This window comes from Zophobas morio, unplaced genomic scaffold, assembly GCF_036711695.1.
Source record: "Zophobas morio isolate AGI-343-1 ecotype UQ-CSIRO unplaced genomic scaffold, CSIRO_AGI_Zmor_V1 ptg000009l, whole genome shotgun sequence".
Lineage (NCBI taxonomy): Eukaryota > Metazoa > Arthropoda > Insecta > Coleoptera > Tenebrionidae > Zophobas > Zophobas morio.
The window spans coordinates 11666900-11693341 of record NW_026972114.1 but is presented as its reverse complement, the minus strand read 5'-3'; the positions used below and the strand labels follow the sequence as shown (position 1 = coordinate 11693341).

The following is a 26442-nucleotide window of genomic DNA, read 5'->3' as shown; positions in this document are numbered from 1 at the left end:
GGCGGAACGTGATAAAGGGTGATTGCAGGGAAAAGGAAAAAATTGACGTGATTGGGGATGATGCAGGACGTGACGCAGAAATTGGTGAATCAGACGCAGAAATTGGCGGTTTGCATCGATCATGCATGCGCTTCGACGGAGCAAATGTATTTTCGGAATTAATATTTATGAGTTATTTCATCAAAGAGGATTTTTTTAATGGAAACCCATTAAAAATGTGTTAAATATTCATCTTCGGCCTTCTTGGGAGAATTTTAATGTATTTAAATAGAGGAGGAAAATTAGGAAAAATAGCGGAAAAAATTTGACATAGACCTTCGTTTAATCGTCTTATTTAACATGCTAAGCGTCCACGAAGGCTGGAGTGACAGAACACTTTATAACGAATCTTGATAAAAAATAAATTTAAAAAACAAAATAACTGATTAAGGAAGTGATATATTATGCCTAAATATAAATAAAAATGCGTTATTTGACGTTCGGGATCAACTAAAATCATTGCGTTGACAATATCGCGTGTACTTTAAATGAATACTTTAAACAAATTAACGGTTGTTTGTAGAATCGTTCTAATTACAGATTGGAATGAATGAGTGAATGAACATCGAGATAAATAACGTTTTTTTGACGATGTTTGAGGACCACTGTTCTGAGTGAGGAGACAATTATCACTGCGAACACACGATGTAGGCGTTCCAGTCGTTGTAATTGTGAAGTTTCTTTTCATTTGTTCGGTAATCGCTTCATGGTGATCGCTTTCGAGCTGCGATTTAATTGAATTGTTATTACCAGTTAGTTTCATTAGCTGGTGGCCCCCAAATCGAGCTTATCAAATTAAATGGTTATCATATCGAGTGATTTGAGATTATTGTTTTGATTAGTATTTACACGGATTTCTTCAGGAGCGTTGTTTCTGTCACTACGACACTTTTTCTTTTGGAGAATAGCTTGTAGTATAATTATAAAAGAAAATATGATTACCATAGTCTAATACAGTTGTTTTGTGTCATACTGAGGTCAAATCTACTTATGAATTAAAATTGTGTTATGTGTGTAATCACATTATTTTTGTAAACTAAATCTAGTCCGGAAAATTATACATACGGTACAGATCTCGACCGAGGTTTAGCGGTCGTCAAACCCCGAACAATACCGCATTTATTCTGCTTTATAATGGACTTAACTGAGATGTTTGTAAAGGTCAAGTACAGTAATAAAATATTTGCTTGTTGTTTGTGTTTGTAGTTAGCAGGTATGTATTTTTCTGATTATAACTGTTAGATTTACCTAAAGTTCAGACGAATACATATTTGTCATTGTTTGATGGGGATCCTTACCAGAGAGGTTGTTAGAGCATTGTCGGACTTAAATGACGCTACAGGTTACACGTTTTTATTATATAATTATATTAACTTCCCAAGCTTAAGCTAAGAAAGTATTGCAATAGGGTTCATCCCATAAATGGTTCTGTCGTCTCTGTTGATTTTTGTTGAGACACATAATCTCCGAAACTACTAGATAGATTGCGGTCAAATTTTGTATGTATATTAGGAATATCATGTAAATGGTAAAATCCTAACCAAAATTTCAATCGATCCCACCAAAAATTCTATTGGAATTTATGGCAATAATATTGTAACATCAGATGACTTTAAAAATTCATGAAAGTTGTATCGAATTTTGTAGAACTTTTCAGAATTAACCGGAATTTTATCAAAATAAGAAGAATTGTCTGAAGTATGTAACGCTATTATTTATTAAGAAAACGTGAAGGAAAAAATGTTTTAAAATCAGCTTTAAGTTGAAAGCTTCATGTACATATAAAACTTCTTTGCAACGACGTTATCAACATTTTAGCTAAACCACTTACATCAGTTTGGATACTTGAAGTGTAATTAATTTTTTTGTATACGCAATTCTAAAAAAATAGATTCATAAGAAGTATTGTATTTTATAAAATTATAATAACATTTACCATACAAAATTTTGAGCTGAGGTCATACAATTTTTGGTGGGGATGATCACGCCAATTTTGGTTAGTGTTTTACCGTCTACAGAATATTCCCAAATTATCTATAAAATTTTTCAACAACCCGTCTAGTAGTTTCGGAGATTATCTGTAAAAATCGGCACAAAAGCGGACAGACGGCAGAGAGACAGACGGAAACGAGAGAGCTATGTTGTCGTCTTCTAGAGGTCATGAAATGTCGAGAAAACATAAAAGTAACCAGTCGCCTGATGCACACGATGACAATACTTCCTTAGCTTAATTGTTTATTTGATCGATTGTTGTCAAATTTTATGTGTATATTTGGAATATCGTGTAGATGGTGAAACGGTAACCAAAATTTGTCTTACCACCCTCCCCCCAATGATGATATAGAGTCATCTCCAACTTTTACAATAGTAAATGTTATTTAATTTGTATAAAATAACATACTGTTTCACTTGTAACTTATGAATCCGAGTTGAGTTTTTAGCTTAGGTATCCACATTTTTGTAGAAAAAATCAAAATTGTATAACAACATTTTAGAATTTAACTTTGAAATTTCAAAACCGAATGCAAACATTTTAAGGAAGATGATAAATCATTAAACAAAATTTATCCATTTACGATCCCCTAAAAACTGATGACATCATCTTGCGATTGTGCCGAATAAATGTTATTTAAATTTTGATTGTGTGATTTTTGGAAAAAAAATCAAAATTGTGTATGAACATTGCAATTTAACTTTGAAACTGCAAAACCGAATGCTTTGAATTCTTGCAAACGTTTTACGCAGAGTCAAACATTTATCCGTTATCTCCTCCCAAAATCTAAAATATGCACAATATTAAAAGTCGCTACTAGTGGTTTATCAATAGTACTGTTATTAATAGTATTACACTGCACCTATTCAAATTGAGATACGTGTCTTTACTAAAATATTGATGACGTCATCGAAAATTTTAAATGGAAAGACTCACGAGAAACATATCCATACGATGCTTCTTTACCTGTACTTTAATTTATAATTCCATATATTAATTTTAGCTCATAAGGGTGATAATAACAACAACAAAAAGTTCTCAAAGTTAAATTTGATAATTTTTCGAAACTGTATTTATTCGAAGGATTAGGGAACTTTTGTCGAAATAACCTTCGACCAATTTTTTTGACATATCTCAGCAGTGCTGAGGTTCACAAAAACTGCAATTGGGTTATTTTTGAAATCTGTGTAGTACTTCATGGATAAATGATGAAAGGAAGTGTATTCCTAAAAAATTCTAAAATGTTGCAATTTTCAGATATTTTTGTTAAGTACTTTCATGAAGTCAATGGCTTTTGCCGTTTTTGATTTATTTTTTTTTGCAGAAATACCGAAATATCAAGAACAACCTAATAAAAATCAGATGCGGTAAAAAATAGAGAATGATCTATTTGAAAAAATTATAGGGTAATATTTTAGGAATTTTTACTTCCGACATATTTGCCACGAATGCCTATTTCATGGTTTTTTGGACGTTTCATGATCGAAGCAATAAATCTTCCCTTTCCGTCTGTCTGCCCGTCGTCTGTCCGCCGTCTGTTGGTGTCGATTTTGATTAGACCCCGGAGCTTATATTAATCTCCGAAACTACCAGATCGATTGTTGTCAAATTACAAATGTATGTTCGGTATAGTGTAGATGGGAAAACGTTAACTATAATAATCAATCATTTACTAACAGAAATTAAGTTCTTCTCTAATATTTATACTTATATTTAAAGGTGCCGTCAAAAGTTTTTAAACAAGTGTTTATACAGCTGTGGTGAATTTTTCCACTGAACAATTGTTACAGTTCATATTACATGTTTCTTGTTAGTTGCTACCATTTTGTAATGTTATTTATTTTTACGTTTATTGTGAAAATTGCTAGTAAAATTATTATTTAATGTACAATATTTCACTCCTAACCTGTACTGGTTATTTTTTAATACCTGTAGTGAATGGTGTAATGGAAGTATTACTGCTCGTGTTAGTTCCTACGTTTTTAATTTAGTATATTAACGTTTTTCATCATGTAATCTAGGAAGGACTTAAAGTGTGGCAGTTTTAATGTTTTTTAGGTTATTAAAACCACCCATATTTTAGGGTTTGTAGTGTACCATAAAAGAGCGTCGGCGTCGGGATGAAAGAAACGGAGCTCTTGTGTACTGTAATGATTATTAAATAATTAATTAACCACCCTCCTCATAAAACTGAAGTGGAAGAATTGAGGAAAAAAGAGCAGATTTATTTTATACACCGGCGACGCAAAATTTTCATAACCCCAATTTATCATAAAATGTGCATTCTTAACGAAAATTTTTATTTGGAAATTTATATTAAAAAATAGATATACCTTAAATTTTACTGAATATCTCTATAGGTTTGTTATTTTTAATGTCACTGTTGGAAGGCGTTGTTAGTAAAAAATTTAAATTGTGTGTGGAGGAATTGTTATTAAACTGACGAAATATTTTTAAGGAAGCGACATGGAGAATCTACAGCACGGATTATGTGTCTGTTGATTCCGCGCCCCAATAAAGCTAATAAAAATAAACATTCACCCCCTTCCGCTCAATATTCGTAGGACTGAATCCGTAAATGCCGTTTGATGTTCGCTGATCAAAATCCGCTTTGATAAATCACGCTGTTTTAATTTCTGCGCAATGTAGGTTACGTCAACATCTAAATTCTTATAAAACTAGGTTTCGAAATGGTCGCAGTGGAAATGATGGCCGCTTTGACGAGCTAATTAAAAAATAAAATAACTTCACGTCGCTTTTAGCTAAAATCCTATCAGAAATTGATGACCGTTATTAGGTTTATTAATTTTTGCGTCGACGGTGTATAAAAAAATCTGGTCGCTTTTCCACAGTATTTTCATTGCGGTTTAGGTTCATTAATTATTTAATAATTATTACGCGACACAAGTGTTTTGTTTTTCATGCGCCGCTCTTTTATGGTGCACTACAAACCTCGAGATGGGAGTGTTTTTGAAGCTTTGAAACGTCACAAATGGCATGTTTGGCAGAATATTTAATCGCTCGATTTCGGTGTTTAATAATTCACGCAAAAAGGACGATTGGGTGCTGAAAATTCATGTAACTTTCCATTCATATTTTATTTACATATTATATGTCTGCCTGATTTGTTCACATAAATTTTGTGCATTCATTTAACTCGATTAAAAAAAACTAAATACAATTATTTGGTGATGTTCTGATGTTAAAGTAGAGTTCGCAGTTGATTTTATTAGAAACAAAGGTAAATATTATATCTAATTTAATTTATTTGTCCCTATAAGTTAATGTTAATTTTGTTTTTAATTCCATCGTGTGCTCAGGCAAAAAAGGAACGTAGATTAAAGCGCAAAATATTTGTAGTAAGTACCTCAGATTTAAATTATTGTCGGTTTAGATTTTAAAATCATTACACCAACGCAGGTGCTTTATTTTTTATGAAGAGCTTTTTTATGTTACGCTACAGACCCTGAAAACTCCTGTGACTTCCATACTTTGTAGGTATTTATTAATTTTTCAAGTGTTCCCGTTCTAAATACATGTTCCTTATAAAATAATGGATGTTTGTATTTATAATAATTACATTGTCATTTTTAGCATAATATGCCCTTCAGAAATAAATTCAGATACAATTTTTGATAATTTGGCTTATAAACAAATAAAAACATATTTTAAAAATTCATTACTCAATTGGTAATTTTGAACTTCACTACTTCACTAACTGAATTTTACAAGATATGGTGGATGCGCCGGGTCAATTGAAGCGTAATTTTTCTTCATTGTTGACTATTACTTTATATTCTAACTGCTCTAACAATTATTTCTCGTTTTTGTTTGCATACATTTGACAACATTACACTATTTTTTACTGTGTTGTAAAAATGCCCAGGCTCAAGAATACAAGAAAGCAATGACAACATGTTGTGCAAAATATACAGCAAATATTTAAAAAAAGTTACAATTTTTTATTTAAATTAATACTGTAGAGATGAAATAAATTGCTTTATAATTTACTAGAAAAAAATGTTATTTTTTTAATTACAGAAAGCAATAAAAATCTCTGAGACAGAAATTTATAACGTGTTAATTTATAAAATATTAAAAAGCGTTGAATTTTCAAGGAACGAATTTACCAATTAATTAAGAGTTTTCAAGAACATCGTAGTAGAATAAAAAAATTAGATAGACTTGCGAAAAGCTCCAGAGGCACATTAAATCTGTGAAAAACAATTATCTAATTCTTTCGAGATAATTAACGTCTAACTACTTTTGTGGTTTGCTTACATAATAGGTGTTCAATTGAAAAAGTCGTGAAGTTGCAACAAATGTTTTTTATTAATCGATACGGTTGTGGATACTCCTATTTGATAGAGTTGTTGGAAAGTGTTAGTTTTATTATAAGAAAAAGTGGCGTACAAAAAAATCAAGGCCCAATTGGTAATTTTTTTCAACTGAACGCTCACTGTATGTATCTCATCTGAATGTGAACCGATGAGTTTAATGATAAGTAAGACAATTACCGAAATTTGATAAAAATTCTATTTAATAAATTGGACAGTTTCTTAAAAAATTAACATTTGCGGTGTGACATCAAAATGCGTATTCCTAAAAATAAAAATTGGTTTATTTTTTAATTTTTCTCAAAATAAAACAACTTATAAGTTATTGAAATGCTCTGTATAACTACGAATTTTAATATAAACCCTATAGTCATTAATAAAAGGGTTACTTCTATTGAGGATGAAAAATAAATAAATTGAGTTATCAACTAAAAAAACTCTTTAAGACCTAATGGAAACCTATTTTCGAAACCTGAAAGATAAGCCACACAAAGTCCAGGCTATATTTCTAAAAACTCTAAACTATCCTAAAAATGCAGAAAATGAATATTGGAAATTAAAACACGACTTGATGGACGCGTTAGGAACTGGATTTTGTTAATGTAAAAAAAGAAAAGTGTGAAGGAAAGGTGAAAAGTGATGCTGAAGTGATCGAACTTGAAGACACTGAGAGAGATAAAAATAAATAATGGCTTTGCAAAAACTGAAGGCGCTGAAAACAAGGCGAGAATAATGATAGAAAATGCGATAGGAACAAGTAAAATATTTTTAGCTTGATGGCCCGGATTTGTAGCCAAGATGATAAAATATAGGTGAAATTTTAGGAGCTCAAAGAAAGATTCGAGTGGGCACAGTTTCCCGGAACCGCACTCTAAACAACTGAAACGTCAACGAAAAATGTACCTATAAAAATGCAAAAGTTTAATCGATGAGTGATGTCGATAATTCTATTTTAATTTTGACGTATTTCATGGATGTTCGTTCTGAGATAATGAAGCAACAATTTTAGTAACCGTCAGTTTAGTATTGTTAAGTTCTTGCACTATTTGTAGAAGGATAATGACACAGTATTACCAACAGAAACGAAACATGTAAGATTGTGGACAAGAATATGTAAAATTTGTGAAATGCTATGATGGGATTATAAACAAACAACTTTTTGACGCAGGTGCGGAAATTTTCCTCGGCTAGTATTTTTGTTATTTGAAACTGAATTATTTAATAAACATTTACATATTTTCATTTTCTCTTGTGTGCTTCAACATTGACCTCGAAATATGAATGTTTTGAGGCATAGAAAACATCACCATCGCCCCACTTTTTAGAGTATTTAACTTCTCACTTTCTGTGTTTAATAATTCAACTGGAAGGCGCACAATTAAGAGCTAAACATCGTGTATCTTTTTAATTTAAACTGGTGTTCGGTGTAGACAGGATCAATATTTACATTCATTCTCCTTTCTCACTAACCCGAGATAACTTTACATTGTTTTATATTTCATCCAATCCATCGATTGACCGTTTTACTAAAAGTTAGGTCGTTCGCTAAATTGCCCTCACAAATTTCCATACATATGAAAATGCTCCATCACATATTAACACAGCTAATAAAATTGATGCGATGCAATGAAAATTCTACCTGGAAATTGCGATGGGGTGAAATAAAAACTTCGAGATGGCCGTCATAAAATTAGCCGTGATGACACGAAAACTTTATAAATTTTCCTAGCTTAGGACACGTCTTTCATCAGATTTTTCGATTCGGGAAACTTTTCAATTAGTTTTTTTTTGGACAACTTCGCTGCAGCTTGGCGTGGAGGAAAGGGATAATAAAAAGTAATTGGGTCAAGACTGAACTCACGGGGACTGAATAAAGCGATCTAAAATTTTAGAGTGCTATGATATTATTTAATATCGATTGGAATCAAGAGTTTTGATGCAATTTTAATATAACATTTCAATTTATATTGTGGATAGTCGAGTCATTGTTATTAATTTTTGAAATTTGCGAAAATGTAATTTGTGACGAATGATGATATTATAACCAGTACTGATTGACGTGTATGTCGTATAATAATAATGACAGCGATTGCGGGTTCCAAAACTTTTCCAGTAGTGATAAATTTATTATAACAACAATGTGGTAGAGATAGCCTATTCTGCAAAATAAATAATTTGGTATTACATAAAATAAATCAGTTAAAACTGAAACTGCAGTGTAAAGAATGTTAACGATTGTAAAGTTCTGTTGTACTGAGACGCTTTTTTGTTTGTATTTTTTGTTTTCAACAGTGAGTTTATGAGTATTTTAGTTTTTGTTTGTTCCAAGAAAAGTCAGTGAGTTGATGAAATGCGTTAAGCTTTCTTGTTACGGGTGGGTATAGCGCGTTTTGTTATATAACTACATAATTAATTCTATAAGTAAATTGTGCCTAGAATTCTCCAATGAGACCCGAAAAGGTCGCTTGTTTGACTGTAAATTATTGTGACCACATAATTGTTTACATTAAATTCATTTTTAATTGCTAATTTAAATTAAAGTAGTCCATTTTAACGCTTCGTTTGTCTTCAAAAGAATAATTTGCACAACATTAATTAATTTTAACTATGCATGTATGTACTTTGCCAAGGGTTTCCTATCACATTTTGATAGAAAATTCTGGAAGCTATACTTTATATGTAAGTATGTTTATACATACATTCTTCGTTTCTTTACAAAAATTGAAAACTAAACAAAATTTTGAATCTTATCGAAATGATACGATTACTTTTGAAACCAGTGAAATATGACACATACGATATGAAACCTAATTATTTGTATAAATTTTGTATTTAATTAAAACATATCAAAAGTACACACTTATCAACATGATGATTTTATATTAATAATAAAATAACAAAATTTATATTTGGCACACGTCCTTTGGAAAAAATCTTTCACGATTCTAGCCACGTTAAGTGGAAAAAAAAATCTCTTCTTTCCTAAAAATAGATACAAAGATTTGACAGTGATAAATTAAACAACGTTACGTGACCGTTCGGCACAAAAAATACACATGTTAGGGTTGTATTTAAAATGAGGGTTAAGAGCCGCAGTTCGGAGACAGTAATATACATTAGCTTTCTCCCCAGAGTGAAGAGCATAATGGAATCCGGAATCGTCGGACAAAATTTTAGAAGTTCAGAAAACCACTTCTTGTTGGAAAAATCTGGTGTTGTCGTCGTAAAAAAATACATTAACCTGAACAGTTTTGTTAATCTGCTTTACGCTAGTCATTAAATTGTCGATATATTATAATAATAAAAGGTCCATTATAGAAACTTTGCTGCCAGACTGTTTTAAATGCTTTAAAGTGTATTTAATATTTTAGCAGCTTCTAAGATAACGAAAGTTGTACAGACGGAATTTGTCGTATATAACTAAAGTATCATAACCAGAAATCGTAGTACTAATAATTAATTCAATGCAGAAGTTCCAAAATTATGAGAAACTAACGTTAGTTCAGAGTATCGATCCATTATTTATATTATTTTTGCCTCAAGGATTTTCAACCCTATAATTTGCTTTGTGTCACAACTATGCACTTAGTTGATAAAACTATATCAGATGGTAACATAATAGACAGAGAAATATGCCGATTAGCATCACCTTCAACACCACTCCCAATATATAACGTATGGTCGTTTATAATACACGAAGTTATGTAGAAAATTTTCAAACTATGGGCTACAAAACCACTTCATCAATTAGTTTCTGCAGGCTTGGTTTACAAGACTAATATTTAGGTACATACTGAATTTCCAATGGCAAGTTTTTCTTGTTTTAGATCCAACAAAAAATTAACATGTTGTGTGCTCGTAAAACACGAAAATATAAACAACACAATATTTTTGGATTTCGATGACATGATATGTTTTCACTGTAAACAGCCCGGTTGTATATGTATGTAGGCTATACGATGCAACAAAATCCTAACCAATTTAGCTGAAAATACTGAAATGATCGAAACCGAAACAAAAAGTAATAAACTTTATAATTTAAAAATACATATAAATTACATACATTATATCTGAACAAATTAATAAAACGTACGACAAAGTGACACTGTTCTTGAATCTCAGACCTTTAATTGATTAAATACAAGTCCAAAATCTGACTCGTATAGTGGTAAACTGTTAGTAACAGACAATATTATGTGGTAAACTGTTTCTAAAGAAATTTGAAAACAGAGTTAAATACCGGGTTTACCCACACATTAAGTGGAAATATGGAAGAAATGTCAATCTGTTAGCAGACATGACAGACGGAATATTGTTAGTATACTGTTTTTGTTTATGAATTCGAATTCTGGTCTGAAACCTTTTTAATCACTCTTTACTGTGGTGCTTAAAGCATAAATCGAGCAAAAAATCTTAAATGAAGTGGTAATATAAGAATGATATTTTAGTTCTGATATGTTGAAAGGGAAACATGAAAATTTCAATCTAATATAATCAATTTAATCTCTAATAAAATATTTTTCAATGTCAAAAACAGAATTTTGTGGATTTTGCTACTCATTTCTTTAATGACAAAAGAAATGAGGTCAGATAAGAAAGAAAAGGTTGGAAAAAACTACAAGATCTTTTAGGTCGGTAGATAAGTATATTGGCGCTTTGTAAGCTGAACGAATGATGAATTTATATTGGACGATCCACTGGAAAATTTTCGTTAAAATACTCCAATTTCTGCAGCTCCATACATTCAACTTAGTTTTATCTCATTAGTTTCACGTAACAAATTTTCTCGAATTAACATCAATGAAAGGAATTAATGCAAATTCTCATCATCAATGCTAATTAAACTTGGCGCACTTGCGGCTGTTTTATCTTAATATTAATTCGAATGAGACTGAAACTTGGTCACATGCTCAGAAAAGCTCCCGGCATCACGCTTGCATTCGATCGGCTGTTTCCTTGAGGACGCAGCAGGAGCTTAAGATTAAAAGCCATCAGGTGGTTAATTGTGCGTCGAAACTATTACCTTCGCCCCCGAAAATTTTTATCGGATCGATTGTGCGAATTTCCTGCGGAAATAGGCAACTCGCCTCTCCAAACTTGGTAAGCTGCGATTTGAAAAGTGTTCGGAAATAGCTAATATGCAACAAATAACGAAGCGCTATGGCTTTTTTCGGCGTTAAAAGCATGTGGAATTGGAAACGCGAAACTGCCATCTATCGCGACAGTACAACTTGCAGAAAGTCATTTCACCAGAACACTTATTTAAATTGCAACCGGAATGGGATTTCATTCTGTGCCAGTCGCTATTTAGTTTTTTTCGTGGCCGGAGTTTGTGGTTCACAAATAATTTATTACAATCAAGAAGAGATTTATCAGTGGAATAAGGAGGTCTTTTTTCCGGGAGATGAGCAACAGACTGTTGGATTTTACAACGACGGCAACAAATGGCCGCTCGTTTTTAACTCCATTAATGTGCCAGAACTAATGTCAGCGTTTCGTCATCTTTTGGGGGACGGGAAAACCGACAATTAAGGAAAGAGGTTCGGATTTGTTGTAGTGTTTAATGATTTCATTAGTAAAAGTTTTGGCGTGAAGTGTAATTTGCGACTAAAACGATAATTTGGTAGAAACCGAACTTCCGGTAAAATCGATATCAGATTGCACTCTTGAGTTTAATTAAAAATAGATACGAAAACTATTTTCGAGATCCGGAGATGGAATTGAACAAGTTGAAATTATCTGGAAACGAAAAGTATGGCTCGGAGCTTTGTTAACGCTTGAGGGATCGTTAGATAATATTAATGTAATAGGAATGTTTCATTTCACGCGTCATTTTGTTTCGGGTGGTAAGTGAATTGAAATTCATTTCCTGTGAAATTGCGTGGATTTTTCATTAATTTTTCTTGTGTTTTTACGAATCAAAATTTATTAGGATATTAGTGGGTGATTGGGCGATATTTCGGGGTAAGTGAAATAATTTACGCTCATTGATTGACGATTACACGAAACTAAGATTTGTTTAAGTTATTCTATTACGTGTAGCAATGAAATGGATGGCTAGAACTAACGCATTAAACATATGCTTTGAGCTTGCATTCCGAATAAGTGAGTTGAATAAATTGCCACAGAAGCGGTGTTCTTTTATTAGATATAAGACAGTTAGTTCCTCAAATAGTAACGACATGAATGCGATAGATCAAGAAATTCGAAAAGAAATATTTCAAAAGTTAAGTTGAAAATACATAAATGAACTTACTTTTCTAAGTAGACAATTAAAAAGCATTCTTTAAAGAAACTATTTTTATTTTCAGTCTATAAATTTTAATCAATAACTTTTATAGTACAAATCTTATTGTTATTATTTTAACAAACGAGACTTCACGATCAGTCAAAGAATGAAAAAAAAGAGGATTATTTACCTTATGTGATTTTAGAGCAAAACATATCGCACTGTGAGAGCAATACTCACGTAACTCAAAACCAGCGTGTTTTGAGTAATGGTGATTTAAAATTCCCAAGTTCGTATATATTATTTGTATCTTAAATACCAAAGGTTTCGAAATACATTATAGTCGTATTGTCAATCTATTATTAATCGTGTTTTTATTCCTTTAGAGTGGAACCTTCTACTCGTTATAGAAAACAAGAAATTTTGACTTACGTGACTATTGCACTGCTACACCATATCAAATATTTTGGCTTGCGTGTTAATAAATTTAAGACAAGAGCAAACTAGCAACACATTGTAATGAAAAAATATAACAAAACACAAAACGATCACAGTATTAATTCATTTAACATCTACACTGACGGGCAAAAAAAAACCGGCCACCCTGAAAAATTTCGCAGAATTAAATTAAATTTAACGAAATAACAGAAACAGACCAAGTACGATATTTTCTTAAAAAAAATCAATAAAGGAGGCTGTTCTTGTAAATAGTGTTTTTCATCATTTGATTATAAGTTTGGCAATTAATAAACGTTTTCACGCGAAAATAATTCCGTTAACTCTTACAGACGTCTTTCAAAGTGTCGCTCTGTTTCTGTTATTTTGTTAAATTAAATTTAATTCTGCGTTTAATTGGCTTCTTTTTTTTGCTGATCTATACCTTATATGTCAATAGTGAATGGTTCTTTAATAAAAAACGATCACCAGTTAAATTAAGTTTTAAAGCTTCGTTTTGCGAAATTTTTCAGGGTGGCCGTTTTTTTTTGCCGGTTAGTGTACTGTGGCTAAATTGTTATAAAATGTGTTATAATTGTATTTAATTCGTTTTTTATACATAATTGATTCAGTCCATCATTTTCATTTAAGTCTGATGCCGCCGTTGTCGTGATGTTCGGGAATTGATTGACTATTATTTCCTAATATACTTCCTTTCTATACGAAGTTAGAAAATTCCATCGGAATTTTTGACAAATTTTAATTTTTTTATTTCGCTCTAATTAACTTTCCTAGCTTTCCTATTCAAAGAAAAATTGATTTCCATGTTTTCGGTCCATTCTTAACTATGTCAGAAGACATTGTGCATTTGTTGTGTTCAATTTGTACCTAAATTAGTAGGAGTATCAGATTATCAACATCGTGCATTTCACTTTAGTTTTGAGATACGGCAGTCTTGCATTCAGTGCACACGTAATGTTCGGAAATGCAATACTAACATTTTGATGAATTTGAGCATTACGCAACTATTAAAAACCATTTATACTTACATATACTAAAACTACATTAACTTTTTTATGCATTAATGATAAATTTAAGAATTCGGCAAATTTTGACTTACGTGAGTATTGCTTTCACAGTGCGATATTTCCGTGGAAATTACTTTTAAAGGGAAGGGGTGCTCTTTCTTTATGTAAAATTTATTTTAATTTGCAACTTTATATTTCATAAATGCGATCATTTTTATTTTCAAAATTAAGTATCCTGTCTTCTGCACCGTCCCTCATACTTCTGAATATTGAAGTCTAAATTGTTGGAACGACACAATTTTAACTAGATTTTTGAGTGTAGGCATTAGTAAATGGTAACAACTTAAAGGTTTTGGTTTGTTGAATAATAACCTCGAACAGCAGTGTGCCCTAGTAGGACCCTGAGGACCACCAAAAGTTACTTCTTAATAATCAGAACAAAATACATTAACTTCTACAATTGTTTACTTCCCAAGCATAAGCTAAGGAAGTGTACGTAGTAATCGAGTCCACAGGGGGGCTTGCCAGTTTTCTTGATGTTTCATGACCCCGAAAAGAGTGATCTCATGTAGATGGCTAAACGCTAACCAAAATTTAGCTAATCATCCCCACCAACAATTTGATGATGTTATCTCAAAGAATTTTATTTTAAAATGATTTAAATGTCACACAATGTAAAATACTATACTTGTGGTGTACGAATCCGCTTTGAGTTTTTTCTCTTAACGTTAAAATTTTCGCAACAACATTTGCAAATTATAGTGTCATTTTACTACTAACACGGGATATGATATAACGTTTCGTCGAGCTGTTACTTATTTGGGAGAACGCCGATCTGCAGCACACGTTCGATGCCAAACTTGGGCGTTTCTTTTTTTTTGTGTTATGATTTCCACGTTTTCTCAAAAATGTGAGAATACACACGTCTTTATTTAATAGTAACAAAATAAGAATTATAATATTCAGAACATTTTATTCGATTGTGGCCTACTTACTAACAATTTTAGTCCTCTATTTTGAGGACACAAATTCATTCAAATCAAACTAATTTCTACGTGACAGTCTTTCGATGTATAACATAAATACTTGAATTTAAGCTTGTTATTCGTGCTGAGAGGACATTTTTTGTCTGTGGTTAAAGTAGAATATATATGCATTATATACAAATTTTACTACCAGTGTTCAAAATATGTCAATGTTGATGACAGTAATTGTTTGTCACTAATCTTTCATTCAATAATAATAATCAAAGTGTATTTAAGTGACGACAAAATGTATTTCTTAGGAACATGCAAGGGTAAAGAGGAATTTACGAACAGGTGCAGTGATCACTTGAAAGCCTGCGCTAGAGCTCTATTGAATCTATCCAGACTTCAAGATACATGTTTCCCAATCAATATGAATGACAGTTTCATTGTTCACGTGCTTGTGTTTTTATTACTATACATGTATGATGACTGTGGTGTAAAAATGAGTGTAATATCCTCGCTTTCAACAGAAACGAAGACATGAATACAATTCAAATATTGTAACACTGTTAGTACCAATGTAAACCAGAATATAAACTCGTTCTACCGAATGTACATAGTAAATTTAGATTTCTGAAAATATAAGCGGATAATTTCAGAACATATAACATGTGAAACACGTGCTCCAAACCAAGAATTAAACTTTTCTTATTGTGAATATGATGAAGATTATTTACAAGTACCGGTATTAAGTTTGAACTGCAGACTTTAGATAACTAACCGCGTATTCCAAGTTGTCGGTATTTCACAAACATCTCACATTAATAGGTAATCTTCTACGGTTGGTTAGTGATTAATAGTGCAGCACATCCTGAAATGAATGTTAATATGTCTAAATTTGTTAGCAAGTTCAACAATGTATCTTCCTACCTCAGACTGTTCTCGGATTAATATTACAAGCTCTTACTTGGAAGATATAGCGTCTCAAAAATTTTATTAACTTCAGCAATAATAGCAAACGACTTTCCGATTACAAACTCGAAATCCACTTCCAATATATTTGTTTTAGAGTACAGTTCCATCGAAAGCATTTTATCGAAATGTAAATCAGTTATCCCTAAATATACTTTAAAACAAACACTGAGCCGAAAAACAAACACAATTAAATTAAAAACAATATAATTTCGCCCCCGACATTCCTTGACGCCTCACGATACATCACGTTCCGTCGGCTCGGTTTATTTTGAAGTTAATTTCCTGGCAGTAGGTAAAGTTGGAACGTTAACCCGTTTTCAGTTAGAGGACGTTTGTGAATTTAACGATGTTTCGCTAAGTGAAGCTTAAATCGTCATATGCCAGACGAAGGCTGATACAGACGTATGTACCATTCGCGAATCTCATAACGCTAACGCAGAATCCTATATAAATCAAATACAAACAAGATTCCACCCCCAACCGACGTCTATCAGTCAAACGATAATTTCATTTATGCATCTCGCAGTCAAATCGAATAAAAATAAAGAAAAGCCACTCGTTCTGGGTCACCCTTTTCCACATAAATGTTTTTTTGATAACAAAGTGGCCACTGGGACGTTGTTAACGGGAAATCTATATTTTCGCACAAAAATCGGTTATTTATTTATTCGAGTTGTTTCGGAATATTGATTCTTTTGTTTTAATACGAGTAAAATCTATTATGAAAACACATATGACACTTGTTGGTTGTCAAATCAGCTAGAATTGTTGAAAAGTATCTGAACAAATATGGGGTGTTGCGAAACGGGGCATTGTGTCGTCGAAAACGCTCTGGAAACGGAATATTGGGGAGGGTTCTAAAAAACAGCTGGGGTATTAAATGGATGGGAGGAAGAGACAACAAGTTAGACTGGTTGTCTGTTGCGTTATAATAGAGGTTATTAAGTTTTGGAGTTTCTGCTATCATTCAAGAACTCCGTCAGACGTAACAGCATAAATGCTTTGAAGTTATAATTTACAGGTGACATAACAATTACATCCACAAATGCAAAGAGACGTTTTAGACTTCGTAGTGTTGGAGGCACTTGAAATTTTATGATTTTGCGTGTAACTTTACTTTAGAAACATATAAAATAGTGAACAGTGTTATAAATATGGGTATCACTTTTTAAATGTTTTCGCATGAAATTATTTAAAATAATGTACCTTCTTCTTCTCTCTCTCCTCCTAGATTTTCTTATGCGTAGAAAATTCGTTGAAATATAGCGAGTTTTTTGAAGAATCTTGATCAAGCGGGAAAACAATGTTGTTACTACAAAATTATGATTTGAAAAGAAAACTCTATGTAACATAGTTTTCTAGGTCTTAAAATTTAAATTTGAATGTTAAAAATGGATCAGAATAAGTACTTCATACACTGCGAGAAACTATCAATATTATTGTTTGACGACATTCTATTACATTTAGGAGTACTGTGTATTCTTTATAAAAATGTTAAAAATTATTAAGCTCAACGTATGTGCCTGGCAATAAAGCTAAAGCGGCATAAACATTTCAACTTACAACAAAATATGTATTTATATCTGTTGCCCAACAACATAGGTGCACGATATTATGTAGAAAAATCTATTTTTAATTGGAATAACTTTCAAGTTGTCTCTTTAAAATTAATCATTCTTTTGATATTTATTCTTTATTACTTCGTCTAGAAGTAAATATATTGACACTTAATAGCTATTTATGTATTACTTAAGGGCATAATAGAGAGATTATGGCACGAGAGAATGATTAAAACCCGACGAAGGACTTTCTAAAATATTTTTAACGAAATATTGAGTATTTCCGGCAAGATTGTGTGAGTTGTGCCGATGCGAACTGTAATACATAACTGGCTATTTATTATTTTCATGTTGTTATGAATACCACGTTGGGTATTTGTTAAATAATTCAATTTTCAAAATGTAAACTGAAGAAGTGGAAAATGTTTATTCAAAAGAAATTTGGATAGAGGATGATTTGATGAAATAAACTGTTTGAGAGCCACTGTTATTTTATGGCACAATAATTCATCATGCTACGTGCTGTTATAAAATTGCTTCAGAATAAGTACTTAATTAACTAAATACTTGTTGTATTGTAAGGAACTATAAAAATTATTATCCTATGACATTCTATTACATTTAGGATTACTGTATATTCTTTTTAAAAATTAGTAAGCAATGTTACAAAAACTTTTTCCATAATTTTAATTAACATAATCTAACTAAAATTAGCATAATTGTTTTTTCCAACTCGGGAAAATTACACATATTTTTTTTAACATTCTGTATTTTTCAACAATATCTATTTAATGGTTTCTAATGAGATCTTCAGCTCTCACCAGATACAGTGAATAATTTGTTAATAAAATTACATAGTCAGTGTTTCGTAATCTCCGAATTAATGTTACTCTCTTCATAGAATTTGTAAGAAGTGATAAAAAATAATAAACTGATTCGTGCACCACAATTCCTTTTAGATATTGGGCATATATATAGAAAAATAAGATATAAATAAATAAGATAAGGTGAACGGTGCCAGACCGTATTTTTATAACTTGAAACATTTAAGGTGAGTTTTCGTAAAAGAAGCAGCATATCTATATAGACTTAGGAACGAAATTTAATGTAATTGTAGATACGGCATTTATTAAATTTATGGTTTCGTTAAGATGACATCAACTTTTTTGAGGGCATAAATAAAAAATAATAATTTATATTTTCCTAACTTTAAATCAGTGTTACAGTGCTTCATCAATATTTTTAAAAATTTCAAAAAATATTCACTCTTTTTTACGAATTTTTTATTTAACAAAGAAGAGGACATACAGGTGACTTGCAGATGGAAACAGATAACATTCTACAAGGTGAAATTCCAAGGAAAGGAAATGAGATGTCTGTTGAAGTGACCTTTATACAATAATGTTTCCCTTAGCAATCGCTTGTGGAAATGATAAACCATCCTTTAAAAAGAATGCAATGAATTGAAGATTTGGTTACATTTTACTAAATTTACTAATTTAAAGTAAACTTTGTAACTTTTCCCGGCGCATCCACCATTCTCCAAACGTACATATTGCAATGTATGTTTAGTTGTTTTGTCGAAGATTTGTGAAATACAATAACAGAAATGTTATCAGAAATTGAATTTCGATGGACGTCCAACTTGCCTTGTTTTTCCGCAGAATTGGTACGGCCGAGAAAGGAATGACTGACGGTAGGAACATGTTTTCATCGAAACATAATAGAAGAAACCTCCCCGAAATCGCACGTGCCAACCAAATGAAGCTTCTCTTTGACATTCTACACTCTCTAAAATTTTTTCTTTATTATAGCGTTAAAGTAATGGCCTCAACATCACCTCCACTGTTTGCATGCTCCGCAACGACTCCAATTAACATGTTTACTTTGCAATTTGGCCGTCGAGAGAAACGCCCTTCAAGGCCCGGATTTTAGTACTTCCTCTCGTTGATGGCGGAAATGCTTTGTTTCACGTCGACTGCCTCCTGTTTATGGAACGAGAAAGAGCAAAACGAGAATCACGACGTGACTGACACTTTTATCTGGGAATCTTTCTTCTCCCCCTCGTAAAAATGCGACGAAAATTTCAATTAGACGACCTCGAGCACGCGTGAGGGTAGTCGCAATTGCAGTTCATCGCAGACGCTATTAATTTAAATGCAAATTCAGGGCTGAACTAAATTTTAGCAGATATCGATTCGATTTGTTGTCATTTGCGAATGAGATTACTCCGGCTTTACGAGAGCCAACAAGCTGGAGAGGTTTTGTATTTAGTCGAGTGTTTATTTACAGTTTGCGGAGTTATTTCCCTCAATTAAAATCTATCGGATGCAGTTTAAACGAATTTTGTTCTAACTTGCGGGAACCTCAAAGTTGTGTTGCAAATTTTGTATTGATTGTAACTATAGTAATAATAATAATAACAACAGGTGTTCATTTTAAGTCTCTCGTCTACGGAACGGGTAACATTGTATTTTATTACGTAGGAGATTATAATACTGTATTACAAATCCAGAGCGATAAAAAGCCTATTATGCACGAGTGAGAAGACTACGCTACGAGCTAAGTGAAGCGAACAATTCGAACGAGTGCCTAATAGGCTTACCATCCAAGCTGAGAACTATAAATGGTTTTTCGATACGTATTTTTTAGTTTGATGACAGATTTCTGATTTCTCATCATTTCTAATACGACCACATTCAGTGCTTGACATCGTTTCAGTTTCGATCTTTTTATTTCTCAAGCGTAAGCTAAGGAAGTACTGTAATCGCTCTACCACCCTTTTTACAATGGATAAAAGAAATTTACTTAATAAAATTAATCACTCTAATTTTTTACTGATCAAATTAAGAACGAGTCACCCGATTTTCTTGAAAATGTGAGAATATGCACGCCTTTATTTAATAATTATTAAATAAGAATAATAATAATAATATTATTGAGAATATTTTATTCGATCCTGGCTTAATTAATAATTTTAATCCTCTGTTTTGAGGCGATTCAAATCAAATAAATTTCTAAGTGCAATTCTTCCCATGTATAAACATAAATGCTTCAAGTTGGTATTATTGTTGAGAGGCCATTTTTACTTATTGAGCTAAGGAAGTATAGTAATCGAGTCCATCGGGCGAATTGGTACTTTCATATTTTCTCAACAGTAATTACTGGAATCAAGAGGGGGTGGATGAGCGGAGCTATTGCTTGCTTACACAAGACTCTGTAAGAAAAAGTTAAACTTAGCCCCACCCACCCATCCGTTTCCTCATTTTTTTAGTTTGAAATAAAAAATAAATCTTATAGCAAATAGCATAACAAAAAAATACGAATTGCGCTTTTTTTTCTTTTTTTAACAGCCTACGGTCTATTACTTCTCACTTCCACTCTACAAAAGAACACATAATTAACCCCGCCCACCCACCCAGCCTTCATTTCAGTTATTCATTTTATCTAGCCAAAATGATAGGTAGACCCCATACTGAACAGAAATAAAATTGTTAGAATGAGAAGAGGGCGGAAGGGCGGGGCTAGTACTTGCTAAAATAGAACTGATTGTGGCAAATTACATACATTCTAAGAAAAGAGCGGGTTGGCGGAGCTAGTATTTGTTAAGATTAGACTGATTTTGGTAAATGATATATCCTTTAAGAAAATAAAGGCTGGGTGGGCGGGGCTATTGCTTTCTTATAAAAGACTCTATAAGAAAAAGTTAAACTTTCATGCCTCCCCTAGAGACATTTTTGCCTCCCCTAGACCTAGAATGTTTTATTTAATAAGCGGAAGTCGAAGAAATAAAAAAGTCTGGACCATCGCATTGTGACCCGGTTATTGCAATTCGTAAAAATGTCGTTTAGTTTAGTTTCTCTGTTTCACTCTCACGTGTACAGTCTCCATAAACCTTATCGATATTTCTCTAAAAGTACTTATAAATGCTTTTCAGTTCCGTTGCATCTCTCGTACTAGGCGATTAATAAAGTGTTTTCTTATTTTATTGATTAAATCAAGATTCAAGAACGACTCGCTTCATATTCCCTAAAATTTGGGAATACAGTACTGTTATTATTAGTACTATACTGCATCTATCTAAATTGCTATACGTGTCCTTGCAAAAATGTTGATAACGTCATTACAAAATTTTGTAATAGAAAAACTCATTTGAAACAAACGCGTAGCATGCATCTTTAGCTTTATTTGAACATTACATTCATATATTTATTTCAACTTAGTGTTATCATAATAAAATAAAATTCGCAACATCAACTCTTATAATTTTTCGAAATGCTGGAATTGATGTACTGCACTTTATGGGCGAGGGGAGTTCTGTCGAAATAGTCTTTAGTTTGTTGTCAATTCGCGAACTCATAAATATCTTGTGAACGATTTTCCTATATTGTTTTTCGTTTCTGCGGCACGATGTTATTCAACAGATAAGACTGTATAGCGTGAACAGGTGGTTTTCCTATAGGATGGAAAGAGCTTTTGTTTTAAAAATAGTATAATGCAGTACGTTTAAATATGAGCTCGAAGTGACATAGATTTTGGAAGGGATTCAAGTGTGACTTTTTGTATTCGGTAAAAAATGGCGGCAAAAATGATTTCAATTCCCTGCCCTATTTTAATATTGTCTTTTTATGAAATTAGCACTTAAAATTTAAGAAAATTATTTTAAGTATAATATGCTGCAAAACAGTAAAATGTCAACCACACAACGAAATCTCGGTAGGTTTTGTTGGTATAATCATTAATGTATAATTAAAAATTTAAGTTAAAACGTTAATAATAATTAATATTGTAAATAAAAATGTAACCGGTAATAATTGATAATTAACAGTAAACGTCGGTGACATTTTGAAAATTATCGTAGAAAATCTCATAGAATAATAATCTCTTTTTTAAGTTGTGAAGAGTCAGTTACTTAATTGGAAAATGCGCCACGTCAGTCATTTACACACAATTAAATGTGAAGTCGCATATAATTTACTAATAATGGCGCATTTGAGCGTTTTTCAAATTTCTTTCCTCAAGTTTTCGTCGAATTTACGCCATATTTTATGGGCACATTATATTAATAAGTAAATGAGGTTGAAAGAACTAAGATAATAGTAGAAAATTGATGGCGAAGAAAGCGCAGAGACTGATCTAATAAACAATGAATTAATGAAAGAGGGAAAGTTTGTGAGCGGTTGACAGAAATGATGAATTATATATCAAAAAACCGTAAGTGTTTTTACGTTAAATGACAACAGAGATTCATGTGTTTGATGCCAACATAAATAATATTTTAAAGAAGCGGAATTCCTGTTTTAAGAAAATAAGAAAGTAAACCCTTTTAGATAACTTTGGGCAGCTTAAAACTTGGAAATGTGGCTGATTGCATAATTAATAACAAAGAAAAAAATATAAATGGTAAGATCTTCCCAAACCATTAACCCACGAGAAATGGGACAGATTTTGAAATTCCATTTTTCGGTTAGTAAAACATTGATTTAAGTTATTTCAACACAGCTTCCGTCGCCCCTGACGCACAATCAAACAAATCAAATAAAAATTTCACAGCTCGGTCGTTAGATGACCATGAGATTTCTAACCTGGAACTCAGATATTCAAATTATTCTGGCAGCAGTTTTAAAAAATGAAGATTTTCGCTTTCAGTTTACTACGTTTTTCTTGACAAATGTGTTTTCGCCCATTATTTTTGTAGCCTTTGCGGCACTTCCGTATCTTCTGTTTTTGCTGCAGTTCATAATCCGAGAAACAAACGTTCTGCCATGCACAGGAGCTGCATTTCGTAATCTCAGCTCAGAAAAACCCAGCACCCCTTCTGAATCTGTCCCCACATTTAAATGCAAGAGCTGTGAGGTAGACCCAATAAAAACCGGACCCTTCCAAGGATCTAATGCATCCTTCTGGGAGCGAGAGCATCCAGCGTCAATCACTACAAAGACGAGCACTAATCAAATTTACAGCAGGGTTTACTCAACACGACAATGCGTGGCCTCTCAGCGCCCGCATAACAAGCGCTGCAATTACTGATCTCAATTAGCTATTGTCGTGCTTATCAGAACACTCCGTATATACCCAAACAAACAAATAGTTAAGTCCGAGCCAAAACTAATGGTCCTCGAACAATTAATTTTGTTAAGAGATTTGGAAACAGGAACTAGATAATTGGAAAGCTCCTTTTCCTATTACAGACACGGCAGATTATCTCCGAATGGCAATTGAAGTAATAGCAGGAGCACCGGATTGTATGGAACACAGTTTTAATTTTAATTTACTTTTTAACCTGACTGACTGTTTGGGGATTTAAATGGCGTTTTTGGGGGAGTTTCATTTGTTTGAGAATTTTTTAAACCAGCAAGTTTTTAATTTTATCTTGTCGAAATTCAGGGCAATTTACGTGGGATTTTTCCACACGCAACATTGATTAAAATTATGTTGTTGAAAGTTTAGACAACATGTTGCAGACGGGTTTAGGGTCATGATAATGAAATGTGTTTGACAATTAATAAGCTCACAAACTGGCATGTTAAATCATCAGAATTTAACGCAGGAGATATGATGAAACAAATATTATTTCTCAGAGGAATACATAATGCTTACGTATACATTGTCTACTCCCTGTCAGCTGCTGAAATGTCACATTTTTGTTTTAAACCCAAGATAGAATTTCTTGGGAGATTTAAGCATATAAATCATATTGGTGATCCGGTACGGAATTGCCTGTTGGTCTCAGCTAAATGCAATTTTATTAAACGATACTCTTCTAGTTTTAATAAAAATTTTTAAAATACTTTTTGGCAATTGGCAAATTATCGAATAAAGCGCAAAACAAAGCAGACGAAAGGCGAGAGGAAACTAAACATAAATACGACGAGACGAAGGCACAAGTAAGAGTTAAACTTCCAGTTGAGTTAAGCGGAAAAGACAAGTATAATTTATTGAGCTGTGCAATAATATTAGATTATAAAAGATCACGTACTTTTACAAGTCCATATCTTCGGTAAACGGGGTATAGAAGTAATTTTTTTAATTCTGGAGACGTCACGGTTGATAAAATCGAGCTAAATATCTTGAAGGTTCCATTTTCTTTGCTAATGGTGTGGTCCCTTACACTACGCCTTGGAATTCAATACTTACTTATTTGTAGTCTTCTCTGCTCTGGACAACGAAGGAAGAACGTCGTGTTGTCGATCGGGTCCAATATTTAATCTCAATCGAGCGTACGAGGTTGATTTCGCGGCGTAATTTAGTGTAAAAGTAAAAGGGAAAAATAAAACATTAAAAGACAAAAATTACAAACACTGTGCCAGTTTGAGGTTAATTTTTCTCGTTTATCGAGACCTCCGGGGGGTTGACCTGAATAATTATGCCACGGTTGTGAAGGTCAGTTGTCTTAAATATTAATCTGTCCATATTAATGTGCGTTTCGAGTGAAAATATAACAAGCGCAGCCGAGAAAGAATCTAACATAAAACTGGGTTTATTTTATCAAAGGAGGAAACACTCAATACATGTTTTTTGTTAAATTAAAAAATGGGGACTTGAAAAGGAAAACAGCTTGTCATCCCTCCACAAATTTGTGGCTTAATTTATTCAATTCGTTTTGTAATGGTGCCGGATGACAATCGACTGTGTTCGAAACCATTAATAATCTCATTTGTGTTATCCGAATCGTTTTCAAAGCATTTTAATAATTGGTGTTAAATTTAATAATCGTTATCTCTGGAAAAGAAGACCGTTTTGTTTCTGAAATCTTATTAAAATGCTAATGCCGTCATTTTCCTTTTTTCCGTTGTAAGTAAAATCATTTTCTATTGTTTTTTCTCGCGAACAAAAAGGACGGTTACAATCGCCTCAGAACGAATTAAACCCAAGTGTAAAAAAGTTGTTTAGCACAGCGAGTTAAAATCGCGAGAAAAGAAATATTCTCGTGTCGTCATTTCAAAACGGGTATCACGTAGCTGGGGGGTTTATGGGGTAAAGAAAGACACCCACAATTGTCCTTATTGCCGCAGGATAGCGTTTTTTTGTACAGTGGGAGTGCTTTTTCTTTGCTGCTGTTTTAGTATTCGCGGAATAAAATCTTTCATTTAATAAATTACGAACAATAAAATATAATCAAGGAAAATCTAGGGCTGGTGGTTAATGAGCGAGGCCTTGACAACATCATTTTAAATTTAAATGGATTTCGTGTGAGGATTAACGATTGCATAATTTCGTTACGAAAAAGGGGAGTAAAATAAAACATTTATTTCGAATATTGTCATACGGATGGATTTAGGGTGCTGTTAAAATAAGCGTTTAAATTAGCAATTAATAATGATTTTGTAATATAATGAATAATAATAACAGATTTTAATAAAAATTAATATATTCAACGGTTGATTAACCAAAAATCATTGCATATAGAATTTGAAAAGGAGATGTTCGTCAGACAAGACTTACATTGCCTCGAATAACGTACAGGCACAGGATATTTGGTTTTTAAAGTAACATTTTAATAACAAAAATGAATAAATATTGTCATTAATAATTATGTTGCAAATGGATTTTTGTGGAAATTTATTAAAAACTAGTTCTTAGCCAATATTTACAAACAACAGTTAACAAAACAAAATTAGAGTTACAGATCGGGTTTTATGAACTCTAATTGCTACTTACAAATAAACCGGAGCAACTGACGAATATATGGCTAACTATAATTTATAGTAGCTGATAAAAATTCTACAGTACATGTAAATAAAGAGATTTTATCTACATGTGGGAGTTAACAATTGGGCGAAGCGCCTTTTGTATTAAATTTTGTGAAACAAAGTGTATGTTAAGGCCATCGCTACGCTTATAAGGTTTTCAATACATTTTCAAAATGTATTATCTCC

The 26442-nt window shown here is 32.3% G+C and overlaps 1 protein-coding gene across 2 annotated transcripts in view; it reads left to right on the top strand.

Annotated features, from left to right (window-relative positions):
• The window catches only part of LOC135125918 (dopamine receptor 1), a 194595-nt gene that overhangs the window by 11354 nt on the left and 156799 nt on the right, over positions 1-26442 (top strand). The gene's annotated exons all lie outside the window — the stretch shown is intronic.